The sequence below is a fragment of the Eleutherodactylus coqui genome, chromosome 13 (assembly GCF_035609145.1).
Source record: "Eleutherodactylus coqui strain aEleCoq1 chromosome 13, aEleCoq1.hap1, whole genome shotgun sequence".
NCBI lineage: Eukaryota > Metazoa > Chordata > Amphibia > Anura > Eleutherodactylidae > Eleutherodactylus > Eleutherodactylus coqui.
The window spans coordinates 87,910,707-87,928,545 of NC_089849.1; the positions used below are offsets into that span (position 1 = coordinate 87,910,707).

Here is a 17,839-nt window from a genome sequence, read left to right on the forward strand (position 1 = left end):
CTGTTGTACTGCCTCTAGCTTGGATACAAGATGTGATACGGGCGGGCATGGAGGCTCTAGTACCCTGTTGTACTGCCTCTAGCTTGGATACAAGATTTGATACAGACAGGCATGGAGGCTCTAGTACCCTGTTGTACCACCTCTAGCTTGGATACAAGATGTGATACAGGCAGGCATGGAGGCTCTAGTACCCTGTTGTACCACCTCTAGCTTGGATACAAGATGTGATACGGGTGGGCATGGAGGCTCTAGTACCCTGTTGCACTGCCTCTAGCTTGGATACCAGATGTGATACGGGTGGGCATGGAGGCTCTAGTACCCTGTTGCACTGCCTCTAGTTTGGATACAAGATGTGATACAGGTGGGCATGGAGGCTCTAGTACCCTGTTGTACCGCCTCTAGCTTGGATACAACATGTGATACGGGCGGGCATGGAGGCTCTAGTACCCTGTTGTACCGCCTCTAGCTTGGATACAAGATGTGATACGGGCGGGCATGGAGGCTCTAGTACCCTGTTGTACTGCCTCTAGCTTGGATACAAGATGTGATACGGGTGGGCATGAAGGCTCTAGTACCCTGTTGTACCGCCTCTAGCTTGGATACAAGATGTGATACAGACAGGCATGGAGGCTCTAGTACCCTGTTGTACCGCCTCTAGCTTGGATATAAAAAGTAATAGGGGTGGGCTTGGAGGCTCTGGTACCCTGTTGTACCACCTCTAGCTTGGACACAAGATGTGATACGGGCGGGCATGGAGGCTCAAATACCCTGTTGTACCGCCTCTAGCTTGGATACAAGATGTGATACAGGCGGGCATGGAGGCTCTAGTACCCTGTTGTACCGCCTCTAGCTTGGATACAAGATGTGATACGGGCGGGCATGGAGGCTCTAGTACCCTGTTGTACCGCCTCTAGCTTGGATATAAAAAGTAATAGGGGTGGGCTTGGAGGCTCTGGTACCCTGTTGTACCACCTCTAGCTTGGACACAAGATGTGATACGGGCGGGCATGGAGGCTCAAATACCCTGTTTAACCACCTCTAGCTTGGATACAAGATGTGATACAGGCAGGCATGGAGGCTCTAGTACCCTGTTGTACCACCTGTAGCTTGGATACAAGATGTGATACAGGTGGGCATGGAGGCTCTAGTACCCTGTTGTACTGCCTCTAGCTTGGATACAAGATGTGATACAGACAGGCATGGAGGCTCTAGTACCCTGTTGTACCACCTCTAGCTTGGATACAAGATGTGATACAGGCAGGCATGGAGGCTCTAGTACCCTGTTGTACCACCTGTAGCTTGGATACAAGATGTGATACGGGTGGGCATGGAGGCTCTAGTACCCTGTTGCACTGCCTCTAGCTTGGATACAAGATGTGATACAGACAGGCATGGAGGCTCTAGTACCCTGTTTAACCACCTCTAGCTTGGATACAAGATGTGATACAGGCAGGCATGGAGGCTCTAGTACCCTGTTGTACCACCTGTAGCTTGGATACAAGATGTGATACAGGTGGGCATGGAGGCTCTAGTACCCTGTTGTACTGCCTCTAGCTTGGATACAAGATGTGATACAGACAGGCATGGAGGCTCTAGTACCCTGTTTAACCACCTCTAGCTTGGATACAAGATGTGATACAGGCAGGCATGGAGGCTGTAGTACCCTGTTGTACCACCTGTAGCTTGGATACAAGATGTGATACAGGTGGGCATGGAGGCTCTAGTACCCTGTTGTACTGCCTCTAGCTTGGATACAAGATGTGATACAGACAGGCATGGAGGCTCTAGTACCCTGTTGTACCACCTCTAGCTTGGATACAAGATGTGATACAGGCAGGCATGGAGGCTCTAGTACCCTGTTGTACCACCTGTAGCTTGGATACAAGATGTGATACGGGTGGGCATGGAGGCTCTAGTACCCTGTTGCACTGCCTCTAGCTTGGATACCAGATGTGATACGGGTGGGCATGGAGGCTCTAGTACCCTGTTGCACTGCCTCTAGCTTGGATACCAGATGTGATACGGGTGGGCATGGAGGCTCTAGTACCCTGTTGCACTGCCTCTAGTTTGGATACAAGATGTGATACAGGCGGGCATGGAGGCTCTAGTACCCTGTTGTACCGCCTGTAGCTTGGATACAAGATGTGATACGGGCGGGCATGGAGGCTCTAATACCCTGTTGCACTGCCTCTAGTTTGGATACAAGATGTGATACAGGCGGGCATGGAGGCTCTAGTACCCTGTTGTACCGTCTCTAGCTTGGATACAAGATGTGATACGGGCGGGCATGGAGGCTCTAGTACCCTGTTGTACTGCCTCTAGCTTGGATACAAGATGTGATACGGGCGGGCATGGAGGCTCTAATACCCTGTTGTACCGTCTCTAGCTTGGATACAAGATGTGATACGGGCGGGCATGGAGGCTCTAGTACCCTGTTGTACCGCCTCTAGCTTGGATACAAGATGTGATACGGGTGGGCATGGAGGCTCTGGTACCCTGTTGTACTACCTCTAGCTTGGATACAAGATGTGATACGGGCGGGCATGGAGGCTCTAGTACCCTGTTGTACCGTCTCTAGCTTGGATACAAGATGTGATACGGGCGGGCATGGAGGCTCTAGTACCCTGTTGTACTGCCTCTAGCTTGGATACAAGATGTGATACAGACAGGCATGGAGGCTCTAGTACCCTGTTGTACCACCTCTAGCTTGGATACAAGATGTGATACAGGCAGGCATGGAGGCTCTAGTACCCTGTTGTACCACCTCTAGCTTGGATTCAAGATGTGATACAGGCAGGCATGGAGGCTCTAGTACCCTGTTGTACCACCTGTAGCTTGGATACAAGATGTGATACGGGTGGGCATGGAGGCTCTAGTACCCTGTTGCACTGCCTCTAGCTTGGATACCAGATGTGATACGGGTGGGCATGGAGGCTCTAGTTCCCTGTTGTACTGCCTCTAGCTTGGATACAAGATGTGATACAGACAGGCATGGAGGCTCTAGTACCCTGTTGTACCACCTGTAGCTTGGATACAAGATGTAATACAGGTGGGCATGGAGGCTCTAGTACCCTGTTGCACTGCCTCTAGTTTGTATACCAGATGTGATACTGGCGGGCATGGCGGCATACAGGTTCTGTATGGTATCCTGTGGCATATTGCTCCACATTTGCTATGTAACTGAACCTTTAGATCATGCAAAGTTGTAGGTTGTAGAAGTTGGTCTCCCAGATGGTCCCATACATGTTATCTTGGTGATAAATTTGACCTGGCAGCCACGGAAGTGTGACAATGTTGTGGGACATTCCTGTGACCCCCTTGTGTGTGCGGCCGAGCACACTTTGTAAGGAGAATTTATGTGTTTATCAAAGAGAAGACGATCCCAGATCCCGTGCAGAAGTCTGGGCCCAGGAGAAACACATCACACTAGCCTGAGCTATATCAGATGATTTCTAATTTATTCTAAGGCGTATTTGATTCTTATACTACAAATGACATCACAGCAAAAGTATATACACCTCCAAGATTAATAATACAGGATAGGCTAAAACAAAAAATGATTAACATAAGTTACACCTCCTTAAGTGTATCTATTACATACAATAAGACCGTTATGAATTCAGAGAAAAGGAATGCAAGGGAGGCAGTCTGGAGATTCTTATCTTGTCTGTCTACCCCGTAATGGTATAGAAAAGTTTTCGTTTAACCCTTTAACTACTCATACTAGCAACAGGCTATATCTTTCTTAGTTTACAATCCAATAAAAGAACAATTAACTGATACATTGATCTACAATTTTCTTAACATTCCCCACTTTAGATCAATACATCAGCACAGTATAATAGTAAATACACATATAAAATGACTCTACCACAGACCCCCTGGCTACGGCCCGAAGCTTTATTACCAGGACGCCTGGGTTCACACTTCAAGACTAAGTATATAATTATTTCATATAAAAATATTTCATTGATGCAAATATATCTTTATAAAGTCATTCCACCAATTGTACCCACAATTAGGCCCGCCCCCAAGAGAAGCTTGGCCTTGATTTATTATGAGATTGATGCTCCTTTCTTCATATATAAATGATTGTCCATCATGATATAAAATCTTACTTATCGAAGTGTCCATCAGTTATTAGAGCAATCCTCCGGTACAATCAGAACGCACTGGAATCAAAATGTCACACTTCAAAATCATCAAAGAAAAATGGCGCTTCCTTCATAGAACTTTTACCCATCACTTGTCAGACAGAGGTGGTCACCTGACCCAGTAAGCCATCTTGTTCTTCGTCATCTTGTATATTTTGGAACATAGTTTTGGTGATGGAAGTATAATAATAAGGTTTTGTAACAGTCCTCGGATACATGGAATACAGCAGCAACCGCAAAGTACTAGAATGGAGGCAAATACTGACATAGAGACTAATGTGGAGTATATGACTTGTGACCAGTGTCCGAACAAGTTTTTCAACCAGTCTGTGAATGGATCGTCTATGCCAGAGTTATCAGCTAGTTCATTTGATAATGCATTTAACCCTTCCAGTGCTCGAGTAACACTACCATCAGGTGCTGTGTTATTAGGAATGAAAGTATAACAATATCCTCCAATCATTTTACAAACTCCTCCTTTTTCTGCTAGTAACATATCAAGAGCCATTCTATTTTGCCATGCAATGAGTGAGGTAGGTCCTAGTTGTTCCGCTAGGCCCTTGATTGCATCTCTTGTATAATTAACAAATCTCTGTTGGTTATAATATATATATAATCCAGTCTACATTTTTATTCACTGTTACCCACCATGCAAGAAGAGACTCAAACCCCCTGCAGCCATCCGATTTCTCGTCCCATACTCGTCCGGTACCCCCCTTGGGACCCCGATGGGTCCGAGGAACCTTTGGGAGAGGTGTCCCTAGTTCTCCGGACACGGCCCTTGCTGTTACCCTCGGAGGTCATGAGGTATATAGGCATTATCAGTTGTACCAAGCACAATCCCGTTAGGGGCTGTACCTGGCACCTGTTCTAGGCCCGGTCACCACACAACCATCACACGTCTGTGCGTGCTCTCTGTAGCTCAGGCCATATCCCAGAGACAGCGTGCCCTTACGGTTCTCCTCTCCGCACAGCATCCCTCAGGCAGTCTCCCGTAGTCTGCCTCGGTCCCATTACCAGGTAGCGCGAAGCAAGTCTAACCCCAGGATCAGAGGCAACAGCAGGTATTTGGTCCCCGCTCACAGGTGGAAACAGCAAACTCAATGTATAACATGGATCACTTATCTGTGGGGGGTAGGTACAGTTAAGAAGCTTAATCACACATTTTACGTTCATCACAGCGTGAGGACTTGTCATTAACTTTTATCTATCGTGGGGTCAAGTCTTTCTATCTCATATAATTATTATTAACATTCTCTATACACAATATTTACTGCATAACATTAAGATTCATACAACTACTACTACTCCAATCATCTGCAGTCGCTTGATCCTCCAACCTTAACAACCCCCCCCCCTCAGGAATTTCTCTTATCAAGGAGAGGTGATGGAGTAAGATAAACAGAGCTTTAGCTGTGGCTGGGCTCCTTCAGCTAACTGCAGCATCCTTGTGCTATCCTTCCCGTAATAGGGACACTCAGCTCTCACATTATCAACAACTTCATTATTATTATATCTTACATGACATTATCACATTGAAAACACCATTTAACAATCAAAATCACTGCAAACCAATCACAGAACTGACATGTACACAAATAACAGCAAGAATGGACGTTCCCTGTTCACACAGGTTTATACTAAACTTCATTCCTGATCATCTTCATTACAGGTCTATTCATATCAAGCAAGCAGAGCATGGCTAGAGTCAGTCACATACCCCCTCCCTCCCTCACTGAACTCTAAAGCTGAAAGGTGGGGGCGAGGGTGAAAGAAGCATTCCCATGTAACAGACGATTTAACCATTTGTGAGCTGACCCCATCTTATAGCACACACCTCAGGTAGACAACATATCATCAACACACAGAGGACAATGATGGAGGGTTCTGACTATTCCTATGCAGTTCAGAGAAGGCACTAATCACTGGTGTTGTGTACTACAAGTGCAAGCATTGGGATGCCAGGTAGAAGGTACAGCTATGGGATGTAAGGAGCCAAGATGGCGTCTGGGCGGCGGCCGAAGGTATTACAGCAGGTACTAAAATGGCCGCAGGCCATGACTAGCACTAAGATGGCCACCAGGGACGTGGCCTGACTAGGAGTACTATCAAGCCAGGCAAGCACTAGCCACGCCTTACCCCTTTGTGTGCAATGCCAACAAGTCCCTCATCTGACACACATCTATAATAATCTTTGTGTATAGCGCCAACATATTCCGCAGCGCTTACATAGACGGGGGATACAGAAAGACAAAAGGACAAACATTACAGAACCACGGTTACATAGTAATCAGCTGATGGAAACAATAGGGGTGCGGGTCCTGCTCCAACCAGCTTACATACTACAGGTAATGGGGTGATACAGAAGGTAAAGGGCTGGAGATGTGCACAGTATGGCGGGGTGAAGATGTGCACGGTATGGCGAAGTGAAGAGTGAGGGATGCTATACACATAGACAAATGGTTAGACATTTAGCCGTGTGACGGCAGAAACTGTGTGACTGCAGGAGCGGTTTATGATGGCTAGCAGGGATTGCAGTCAGTAGGTCAGGGAGCAGATCTACCAGTATGGCGCTCGTCACTCCTACTATAGAAGTTACACTCAGAGCTCTCCCAGCATCCCCCATGTGTAGGACGGCGCCCCCTCCTGGTCTTATACTCCCTTCGGCATTGTTTAGCACAAATAATACAAGACAAAAAATTTTTTTTTTTAGAGTGGTTTGTAAACCCCTAGGCTGTGAACACTGTCCATATGAGTGCTACCATCCCCCCTGTTGAGACATGACACAGGCCATGGCTCAAAACTGCTGCACATCTGAAGAACAATTTAGGTAAGATAGCTTTTTTTTTTTTTTTTTTTAACGGAGATGTACAGTCCATCTACAAGAGTGTATTCAGCATCTACAAGAGATACCTCCTGCAGATCTGGTCTGGATAACACCTCATGTGCCATCTCTCCTAGACAGTTGTATGGGGGACCGTCTGAAGAAATAGGCAGTAAGGTAAATGGATGGAGCGTAGTACATCCCTAGGTTGTCAGGTGTGGCTGAGAGCAGTAGTGTCCTGCAGGGGGATGTCTAGGAGGACTAAGATATAGAGTATAACTAACTGCGCGCGGTACTCAGTGTGTGGGGGGACAGCACTATAGTGGCAGAAGGTCTGACTACCGCTTGTACACAGGCTGGGAGCGCTCGGCCACTGGATCTAGTCTGCTTCCCACGTGTTCCTGAGTTAACACAGAGGTGATATATCCTTCTCCTGAGTCAACAGTTAGCACAAAGGGCTTGCTCTAGTTCAGCAGCCCCCCAGACTGATGTGCCCACCAGAGTCTGGTAAGAAGCGCTGTCAGAGATGCAGAATTTGGGATCCAGGAGCTGCAGAAGTTTGTCTGTTACGATCGTGTGGGCAGGCAAAGCACGGAACCCACATGATCATGACCAAAGGGGACGCACACGGGTATCACCAGGGTCACACGGGGCTCACACCGGTTTCAGGCAACTGACCCTGTGCTACAAGGGAGGATGACAGTGGCCCTACCTAAGCGGGGACATTGCCCTAATAAGGGCAGCCCAGCGGTCTTCAGATCTGGGCCCTAGCTGATCCTAGGAGCCACGCACCAGAACAGGATGCATTCATATGCCACATGACAGACCCAGAATACACTGCACACAAAATGCAACCACTAGTACCAGATTGGAAGCTGAATATAAATACCAGGTATTAGTTGACATGTTGTACAATATGTTGAAACTAGCAGGCCACTTCACGGCTCCTGGTTATACTGCTAGTCCCTACACTAACCAGGAGTCCAGCAGAACCGGACACCGTTCACACTGCACGCTGCAACAGGACAGGACACACAGCAAGCTAACACAAAACTGACAGAATTTAAACGTACAAACGGACATGAACCTGATCACACTGCAACCCTCACCAGACAAGCATTCATGACGGCCCACCTGAGGGGCCATATAGACTGACCAGGGGATTGGCTAGCAGACAGCACCACACCCAGCCAGCTCAATCATTAACCCTGTGAGTGCTGTGCTGCTGGAAACACAATAGAACAACAAATCCCAGCAGCACACGTAACATTCTCATTCCCAAAGAGGACATCATTTGCTCATAGTTTTGGGACCTCCAGAATTGCTTGCCTACCTTCATCTGACAGGTTATACCCCAAATATTTAACCGTTTGCTGACCGTATTGGAGTTTCTACCTGTTTACTTTTATGGCCTTGCTCATAAATAAACCTCAAGAGTGCGACTGTGTCCCTCCACAATGCTCTCCACTGTCTGCTGCTGACTACCAACATGCAGTAGTCGCTGACTACCTCTAAGAGGCTGGAACTGGGCTAAGTGTATTGACATAGCCTGGGAGACAATTGTTGGAGATTCACAGCAGCCCTGAGGTACTCTGGTGAAGGTATACCTAATTCTATCATAATATCTCATCACAACACATTTACTGGACATATTCAAGACTATATAATTTGACATTTCACAGGCTTATTTATCTCTAGGTCTGTTATAACTGGTTCGGAGAGGGATTCCCTGTGGGTCCGGCCATTAACCCCTCTTACCAGGATATGACTATTACTACATTTAACATTGGCTACATATTGGGATGTATTAATATTCTGGTCGCTCCTGAGCCCACCAGGAAAGTAATCATCCGCCCATTCACCTGGAGATCTATCTCAGGCAGTGGAGATTGCCATGAGATCCTCCAAGTGTTGTACATCGACCCCTCCTAGTCATTTTTCCCCAAGGTGGCTGAGAACATTGTTTCTCAGGGCGCTCTCGGGCAAAATCACTAGACTTCCATTATTCAAACACACATTTAAATCCCCGAGCTGCATCCTTCCTCTGCTTCTTCCTCTGTCTCTACTTTCACATCCTCTCGCTGTCCAATGACCTCTCTGACTTACTTGAACCATCATATCACATTCCTCTCCCTGTATAAAAAAAACCTCACTTTCTCACCCTTTTCTTTGTATCACTTTTCTCCGCATGTTTTGCATACTCCAAAACATCCTGCAATGATCCCATCCTAAGGGTAACCATATGCTTCGTTATATAACCTCCTATTTCTTTCTTCACTCCACTTACAAACGCATTCTTTAACTGCTGATTATATGCAGCATTCGGATCATCTCTCTCTTCCTGATTTCCCTCTGGTGCCTCTAGTCCACTATAGATGTCAAATACTTCCTTCAGTCTGTGATAATACTGATCTACATCCTCATCATCTCTCTGAGTACATCTATTTATTTACACCCAATTTGTCCTTCTAGCCCACCTGTTCCTACATCTTTGAATTAAATTGTTTGTTCTCTCTGTTAAATCCTGATTATCATGTGGAAGGGGTCTACCATCTCCTCCCCTCCCATTCCAATTGCCTTCTACAGAACTCCAATCTGGCCATAGAATTCTTCTATCTGCTCTCTCTATTTTTCATTCAATTGGAACTCCTCATTAACCCTTTGAATTGTTCATCAAACTGTCGGGCGTCTCTTTTTTATATGGGCGTGACAGTTTGGGGCTTCTTTTAACCAGACTTCAGCAGCGGATAATCCGTATTTCTGCTGATCTTTTAGCTGATTTTGTCCGTATTTTATCACATAATTCTTTACAACTAGGACTTTTAATTTATTTATTTATTCCACTCATCTCAATCACTCACACATTCGCTTCATGCAATATAAGACAGCAATACAAATAGTACATTATGTTAGTAGGCGGCCGCCCTCTTCATATTCTTAGTTACTCTATAACACAATATCAAAGAGAAAGTAATAGAAAGATAAGAAGTAAAGTTCCTGGACACCCGTGTCCCATGACGTCATCTAAAAACTTTTTACGTGTCGCACGGAGTTAATTCTTTCCTGTAGCCTTCTCACAATGGCTATGGTCTCACATAGACTACTGCTATTGCCCCTTTGGCAACCCATTCGTCTATACTTCTCATTTACCTTACACATTTCACATAGACTACTGCTATTGTCCCTTCGTCTATGATTGCCTCTCATTTACAATACACATTGTAAATTCTACTAACACTAAAGTATACAGAAGAAGAAGAAGAGAGAAGAGAAGTTTAACCATTGTTATACTTACTACACGTTATCTGGGAGGCTTCCAAATTCTCCGGCTAGTTCGGAAAAACGTCACTGTTTCAGACAGGATGCCCGACTGGCCTCTAATTACGTCTAAGCAAGACGGAGGTCTTTTAATGATCGGAGAGTACTTCAGACCCACCTTTTCACAGCCAGGCTTTCCTCTCCCTCTGCAGTGAGTGATTCCGGCTCGAAGGACCAAAAATGTAAGGAGAATTTATGTGTTTATCAAAGAGAAGACGATCCCAGATCCCGTGCAGAAGTCTGGGCCCAGGAGAAACACATCACACTAGCCTGAGCTATATCAGATGATTTCTAATTTATTCTAAGGCGTATTTGATTCTTATACTACAAATGACATCACAGCAAAAGTATATACACCTCCAAGATTAATAATACAGGATAGGCTAAAACAAAAAATGATTAACATAAGTTACACCTCCTTAAGTGTATCTATTACATACAATAAGACCGTTATGAATTCAGAGAAAAGGAATGCAAGGGAGGCAGTCTGGAGATTCTTATCTTGTCTGTCTACCCCGTAATGGTATAGAAAAGTTTTCGTTTAACCCTTTAACTACTCATACTAGCAACAGGCTATATCTTTCTTAGTTTACAATCCAATAAAAGAACAATTAACTGATACATTGATCTACAATTTTCTTAACACACTTGTCAGCTGATAGGTAAGGGCACGCATCGCTGTACTCCGGCCAGGGCAGACCGGTGGGCAGAAGGCGCTGCACTGCTGCACGCCCAGCCCTAATGCTATAGTGCCACGTCCAGCAGCAGTAGGCGTGAGCCGGCAATCACGTCCCAATGTGACCGTCAGCCAGTGGTGCAGCAGTGAGCAGCTGCTCTCCTGATGGAAGCAGAACGCTGCAGTCATCCGCAGTACATTCCACACCAGCTGCGCCTTCTGTGGTACAAGGTCCGTATTCCGAGACCAGCATTCTTCCCAGCATGCACTGCGGCTTCTTCTCATTTGCATATAACATTGTCACAAAAGGCTCTTCAGTTTGGCCAAAATACTCTATATTAATGGGTTTTATTATTACAGGCATGACATATTAGGTAAAATATCACAGCAGGATACATTATTTTTAATTTATAAAAGTAATCTCTCCACAATGTAAGAACTTCTCTCCCGCGGGACCATAAATACCGCCGGGGCTGTCTGCAGTATCGTGCTTGCTTCGGCAGCACATATACTAAAATTGGAACGATACAGAGAAGATTAGCATGGCCCCTGCGCAAGGATGACACGCAAATTCGTGAGGCGTTCCATATTTTTGCACCGATTCTTCAATTAGAATTAAAAAAAAAATTCTAACATAACATTTTTTTCTCCTTATAGGTTTTAACTTGGAGTAATAATAATAATTGTCTCACGGTGCCACCACTAAAAGGTGTATTTTTTGTGCCATGTGACTACAGGCATACAGCAAATGTACCCGAGGCGCCATAACCACGTACAGTGTAACCCCCCCCAGAAGTTGTGGGATGACACTTTTGTCTGTGTGATTGTAACGTTGTTATAAGTGAGTGATTACAATATCGGAGTAAAAGCATCATTTAGGCGACTTTCACACGGGCGACCCCCTATTTTGTGTCTGCAATATTTGGTTGCCAGCAATGCTTTTTTTTTAGAATAATCTCCCATCGCAGTGCTGACGGCCACAATAAAATTGCGCGATAAAAAATGTACAATTTTTTATTGCGAAAATGAATAGGACTTTCCATTATCAAAATTGCATCGCAACACAATCTTGTTGCATTGCGAGGCGATAAAAAGGAGCGGCTCCATAGCGAAACCTGGGAGATAAAAAGAATCGCACATCGCAGAAAGATAGAGCAGCCGTTATTTTTTGTTCTCTCAACATCACATCAGTGAAAACATCACAGATGGGAAGGAAACCGTTGGTTTCATAATCTGCTTTTTTACTGACTATCGCATCAGGCGAAAATCGCACGATTTTCTTGCCTGTGTGAAACCACCCTTATTGCGGAAAACTGATGCCTTGTACGAAGACTCCAGTACCCTGTTGTACCGCCTCTAGCTTAGATACAAGATGTGATACAGGCGGGCATGGAGACTCCAGTACCCTGTTGTACCGCCTCTAGCTTGGATACAAGATGTGATACGGGCGGGCATGGAGGCTCTAGTATCCTGTTGTACCGCCTCTAGCTTGGATACAAGATGAGATACGGGCGGGCATGGAGGCTCTAGTACACTGTTGTACCACCTGTAGCTTGGATACAAGATGTGATACGGGCGGGCATGGAGGCTCTAGTACCCTGTTGTACCGCCTCTAGCTTGGATACAAGATGTGATACAGGCCGGCATGGAGGCTCTAGTACCCTGTTGTACCGCCTCTAGCTTGGATGCAAGATGTGATACAGGTGGGCATGGAGGCTCTAGTACCCTGTTGTACCGCCTCTAGCTTGGATACAAGATGTGATATAGATAGGCATGGAGGCTCTAATACCCTGTTGTACCACCTCTAGCTTGGATACAAGATGTGATACAGACAGGCATGGAGGCTCTAATACCCTGTTGTACCGCCTCTAGGTTGGATACAAGATGTGATACAGGCGGGCATGGAGGCTCTAGTACCCTGTTGTACCGCCTCTAGCTTGGATACAAGATGTGATACGGGCGGGCATGGAGGCTCTAGTACCCTGTTGTACTCTCTCTAGCTTGGATACAAGATGTGATACAGGCGGGCATGGAGGCTCTAGTACCCTGTTGTACCGCCTCTAGCTTGGATACAAGATGTGATACGGGCTGGCATGGAGGCTCTAGTACCCTGTTGTACCGCCTCTTGCTTGGATACAAGATGTGATACAGGCGGGCATGGAGGCTCTAGTACCCTGTTGTACCGCCTCTAGCTTGGATACAAGATGTGATACAGGTGGGCATGGATGCTCTAGTATCCTGTTGTACTGCCTCTAGCTTGGATACAAGATGTGATACGGGCGGGCATGGAGGCTCTAGTACCCTGTTGTACTGCCTCTAGCTTGGATACAAGATGTGATACAGACAGGCATGGAGGCTCTAGTACCCTGTTGTACCACCTCTTGCTTGGATACAAGATGTGATACAGACAGGCATGGAGGCTCTAGTACCCTGTTGTACCACCTGTAGCTTGGATACAAGATGTAATACAGGTGGGCATGGAGGCTCTAGTACCCTGTTGTACCACCTGTAGCTTGGATACAAGATGTGATACGGGTGGGCATGGAGGCTCTAGTACCCTGTTGTACCGCCTCTTGCTTGGATTCAAGATGTGATACGGGCGGGCATGGAGGCTTTAGTACCCTGTTGTACTGCCTCTAGCTTGGATACAAGATGTGATACAGACAGGCATGGAGGCTCTAGTACCCTGTTGTACCGCCTCTAGCTTGGATACAAGATGTGATACAGGCGGGCATGGAGGCTCTAGTACCCTGTAGTACCGCCTCTAGCTTGGATACAAGATGTGATACAGGCAGGCATAGAGGCTCTAGTACCCTGTTGTACCGCCTCTAGCTTGGATACAAGATGTGATACAGGCGGGCATAGAGGCTCTAGTACCCTGTTGTACCGCCTCTAGCTGGGATACAAGATGTGATACGGGCGGGCATGGAGGCTCTAGTACCTTGTTGTACCGCCTCTAGGTTGGATACAAGATGTGATACGGGCGGGCATGGAGGCTCTAGTACCATGTTGTACCGCCTCTAGCTTGGATACAAGATGTGATATAGACAGGCATGGAGGCTCTAATACCCTGTTGTACCACCGCTAGCTTGGATACAAGATGTGATACAGACAGGCATGGAGGCTCTAGTACCCTGTTGTACTGCCTCTAGCTTGGATACAAGATGTGATACAGGCGGGCATGGAGGCTCTAGTACCCTGTTGTACCGCCTCTAGCTTGGATACAAGATGTGATACAGGTGGGCATGGAGGCTCTAGTACCCTGTTGTACCGCCTCTAGCTTGGATACAAGATGTGATACGGGCGGGCATGGAGGCTCTAGTACACTGTTGTACTGCCTCTAGCTTGGATACAAGATGTGATACAGACAGGCATGGAGGCTCTAGTACCCTGTTGTACCACCTGTAGCTTGGATACAAGATGTGATACGGGCGGGCATGGAGGCTCTAGTACCCTGTTGTACCGCCTCTAGCTTGGATACAAGATGTGATACAGGCCGGCATGGAGGCTCTAGTACCCTGTTGTACCGCCTCTAGCTTGGATACAAGATGTGATACAGGTGGGCATGGAGGCTCTAGTACCCTGTTGTACCGCCTCTAGCTTGGATACAAGATGTGATATAGATAGGCATGGAGGCTCTAGTACCCTGTTGTACCACCTCTAGCTTGGATACAAGATGTGATACAGACAGGCATGGAGGCTCTAGTACCCTGTAGTACCGCCTCTAGGTTGGATACAAGATGTGATACAGGCGGGCATGGAGGCTCTAGTACCCTGTTGTACCGCCTCTAGCTTGGATACAAGATGTGATACGGGCGGGCATGGAGGCTCTAGTACCCTGTTGTACCGCCTCTAGCTTGGATACAAGATGTGATACGGGCGGGCATGGAGGCTCTAGTACCCTGTTGTACCGCCTCTAGCTTGGATACAAGATGTGATACAGGCGGGCATGGAGGCTCTAGTACCCTGTTGTACCGCCTCTAGCTTGGATACAAGATGTGATACAGGTGGGCATGGATGCTCTAGTATCCTGTTGTACTGCCTCTAGCTTGGATACAAGATGTGATACGGGCTGGCATGGAGGCTCTAGTACCCTGTTGTACTGCCTCTAGCTTGGATACAAGATGTGATACAGACAGGCATGGAGGCTCTAGTACCCTGTTGTACCACCTCTAGCTTGGATACAAGATGTGATACAGGCAGGCATGGAGGCTCTAGTACCCTGTTGTACCACCTCTAGCTTGGATACAAGATGTGATACAGGCAGGCATGGAGGCTCTAGTACCCTGTTGTACCACCTGTAGCTTGGATACAAGATGTGATACGGGTGGGCATGGAGGCTCTAGTACCCTGTTGCACTGCCTCTAGCTTGGATACCAGATGTGATACGGGTGGGCATGGAGGCTCTAGTTCCCTGTTGTACTGCCTCTAGCTTGGATACAAGATGTGATACAGACAGGCATGGAGGCTCTAGTACCCTGTTGTACCACCTGTAGCTGGGATACAAGATGTAATACAGGTGGGCATGGAGGCTCTAGTACCCTGTTGCACTGCCTCTAGCTTGGATACCAGATGTGATACGGGTGGGCATGGAGGCTCTAGTACCCTGTTGCACTGCCTCTAGTTTGTATACCAGATGTGATACTGGCGGGCATGGCGGCATACTGGTTCTGTATGGTATCCTGTGGCATATTGCTCCACATTTGCTATGTAACTGAACCTTTAGATCATGCAAAGTTGTAGGTTGTAGAAGTTGGTCTCCCAGATGGTCCCATACATGTTATCTTGGTGATAAATTTGACCTGGCAGCCACGGAAGTGTGACAATATTGTGGGACATTCCTGTGTCCCCCTTGTGTGTGCGGCCGAGCACACTTGTCAGCTGATAGGTAAGGGCACGCATCGCTGTACTCCGGCCAGGGCAGACCGGTGGGCAGAAGGCGCTGCACTGCTGCACGCCCAGCCCTAATGCTATAGCGCCACGTCCAGCAGCAGTAGGCGTGAGCCGGCAATCACGTCCTAATGTGACCGTCAGCCAGTGGTGCAGCAGTGAGCAGCTGCTCTCCTGATGGAAGCAGAACGCTGCAGTCATCCGCAGTACATTCCACACCAGCTGCGCCTTCTGTGGTACAAGGTCCGTATTCCGAGACCAGCATTCTTCCCAGCATGCACTGCGGCTTGTTCTCATTTGCATATAACATTGTCACAAAATGCTCTTCAGTTTGGCCAAAATACTCTATATTAATGGGTTTTATTATTACAGGCATGACATATTAGGTAAAATATCACAGCAGGATACATTATTTTTAATTTATAAAAGTAATCTCGCCACAATGTAAGAACTTCTCTCCCGCGGGACCATAAATACCGCCGGGGCTGTCTGCAGTATCGTGCTTGCTTCGGCAGCACATATACTAAAATTGGAACGATACAGAGAAGATTAGCATGGCCCCTGCGCAAGGATGACACGCAAATTCGTGAGGCGTTCCATATTTTTGCACCGATTCTTCAATTAGAATTAAAAAAAAAATTCTAACATAACATTTTTTTCTCCTTATAGGTTTTAACTTGGAGTAATAATAATAATTGTCTCACGGTGCCACCACTAAAAGGTGTATTTTTTGTGCCATGTGACTACAGGCATACAGCAAATGTACCCGAGGCGCCATAACCACGTACAGTGTAACCCCCCCCAGAAGTTGTGGGATGACACTTTTGTCTGTGTGATTGTAACGTTGTTATAAGTGAGTGATTACAATATCGGAGTAAAAGGATCATTTAGGCGACTTTCACACGGGCGACCCCCTATTTTGTGTCTGCAATATTTGGTTGCCAGCAATGCTTTTTTTTTAGAATAATCTCCCATCGCAGTGCTGACGGCCACAATAAAATTGCGCCATAAAAAATGTACAATTTTTTATTGCGAAAATGAATAGGACTTTCCATTATCAAAATTGCATCGCAACACAATCTTGTTGCATTGCGAGGCGATAAAAAGGAGCCGCTCCATAGCGAAACCTGGGAGATAAAAAGAATCGCACATCGCAGAAAGAGAGAGCAGCCGTTATTTTTTGTTCTCTCAACATCACATCAGTGAAAACATCACAGATGGGAAGGAAACCGTTGGTTTCATAATCTGCTTTTTTACTGACTATCGCATCAGGCGAAAATCGCACGATTTTCTTGCCTGTGTGAAACCACCCTTATTGCGGAAAACTGATGCCTTGTACGAAGACTCCAGTACCCTGTTGTACAGCCTCTAGCTTAGATACAAGATGTGATACAGGCGGGCATGGAGGCTCTAATACCCTGTTGTACCACCTCTAGCTTGGATACAAGATGTGATACAGACAGGCATGGAGGCTCTAGTACCCTGTTGTACCACCTCTAGCTTGGATACAAGATGTGATACAGACATGGAGGCTCTAGTACCCTGTTGTACCACCTCTAGCTCGGATACAAGATGTGATACAGGCAGGCATGGAGGCTCTAGTACCCTGTTGTACCGCCTCTAGCTTGGATACAAGATGTGATACAGGTGGGCATGGATGCTCTAGTACCCTGTTGTACTGCTTCTAGCTTGGATACAAGATGTGATACGGGTGGGCATGAAGGCTCTAGTACCCTGTTGTACCGCCTCTAGCTTGGATACAAGATGTGATACAGACAGGCATGGAGGCTCTAGTACCCTGTTGTACCGCCTCTAGCTTGGATACAAGATGTGATAGGGGCGGGCATGGAGGCTCTAGTACCCTGTTGTACCGCCTCTAGCTTGGATACAACATGTGATACGGGCGGGCATGGAGGCTCTAGTACCCTGTTGTACCGCCTCTAGCTTGGATACAAGATGTGATACGGGTGGGCATGG

The 17,839-nt window shown here is 46.7% G+C and overlaps 2 non-coding genes across 2 annotated transcripts; both read left to right on the forward strand.

Moving 5' to 3' along the window:
• Positions 1-11,459: 11,459 nt before the first annotated feature.
• On the forward strand, positions 11,460-11,566 carry LOC136588813 (U6 spliceosomal RNA). The gene has a single exon (XR_010787622.1). It is a non-coding gene; the product is annotated as a U6 spliceosomal RNA (small nuclear RNA).
• A 4,795-nt stretch (positions 11,567-16,361) lies between these two features.
• LOC136588815 (U6 spliceosomal RNA) lies at positions 16,362-16,468 on the forward strand. Its single transcript, XR_010787623.1, has one exon. It is a non-coding gene; the product is annotated as a U6 spliceosomal RNA (small nuclear RNA).
• The last annotated feature ends 1,371 nt before the right edge of the window (positions 16,469-17,839 follow it).